Below are 1,254 nucleotides of genomic sequence, written 5' to 3'. Positions count from 1 at the left end.
TCAGTATGTCCAGTTGAAGACGTGGACAGGATTTCACAAGATGGGTGGCTTCAAAAGCCCTCCATTTACTTTGATCTGTTCCCAAATATCCACTAAAGGTTTTTTTGCCCCAAAGACAAAGCACTGGGTTGCAAATTGTTGCAAATGCTGACACAGATTTGTATTTTCCAGAAGTTTCCAAAGCTTAAATCAGAGCTCCATGACCTCCCATGGAGTGGCCAAAAATAGACATCCTTTGAGGGTCCACTGGAAAATTGGCATTTATGAGTTGGGGAAGCTCCTCTGTGACATAAGAGTACATTCTGTAGTTAGTTTTCCAAGATTCTTCAGTGTCATCCACATAAAACCCAGCACTGGTGCCAAAGTGCCAGTTCTCATCTTCTCCTTTAATATTGCAGCCGTGAGCAATGATGAAAAGGTCATGTTCTGAGACAGCTTGATGATAACCAGATTTTGATATGAAATTTTGTTCTCTGCAAGTTAAACCAGATAGCCAATATACAGCAGGGCACTTTCCACTTTTCTGCATTTGGTGGCAAGTAAATAGCAAATTTCATTTTGCAGTTCAGTTCCACACTGTCATGTTCAAAAACTTTCTGCAATTTCCCAAAGCATATGTTGCTGGAAACCTGTTTCAATGCCATTCTTCTCCTGTTCAATTGCTACTTGTTTTTTTGTCTGCACCAAAGGGCAGATGATCCTCTGGTGGTGGCTGCAGTGCAGAGAGTACCAAGACTTATTTTTTGACCCAACATCTAGTCTACATTGGTAAATGTTCCATGTGCCCTGAAAAAGAATGTATATTCTATTGTTACTGAATAGAGGGTTCTATAAATGTCAAGTCAGGTTGTTTGATAGTGTTGTTCTGGTCTTCTGCCTCCTTGCTCATTTCTTTTTTTACTTGTTCTATCAATTACTGAGAAAGGAAAGTTGAAATCTACAGTTATAATTGTGGATTTGTGTATTTCTCCTTTTAGTTCTATCATTTTTTGTTTCATGTATTTTGAAGCTCTTTTATTATTATTATTATTATTATTATTATTATTTTCTTTTTTGTGACCGGTAAGGGGATTGCAACCCTTGGCTTGGTGTCGTCCGCACCGCGCTCAGCCAGTGAGTGCATCGGCCATCCCTATATAGGATCCGAACCTGCGGCCAGAGTGCTGCTGCGCTCCCAGCGCCGCACTCTCCCAAGTGAGCCACGGGGCCGGCCCTTGAAGCTCTATTATTAAGTGCATACACATTTTGGGTTGT

The 1,254-nt window shown here is 40.9% G+C and overlaps 1 pseudogene; it reads right to left on the bottom strand.

Moving 5' to 3' along the window:
• Nucleotides 1-7: 7 nt before the first annotated feature.
• LOC103584647 lies at nt 8-647 on the bottom strand (annotated as a pseudogene).
• Between the last annotated feature and the right edge of the window lie 607 nt (nt 648-1,254).

This window comes from Galeopterus variegatus, unplaced genomic scaffold (assembly GCF_000696425.1).
Source record: "Galeopterus variegatus unplaced genomic scaffold, G_variegatus-3.0.2 Scaffold73384, whole genome shotgun sequence".
NCBI classification, from domain to species: Eukaryota; Metazoa; Chordata; class Mammalia; order Dermoptera; family Cynocephalidae; genus Galeopterus; species Galeopterus variegatus.
This window is presented reverse-complemented; position numbering and strand designations above follow the sequence as displayed.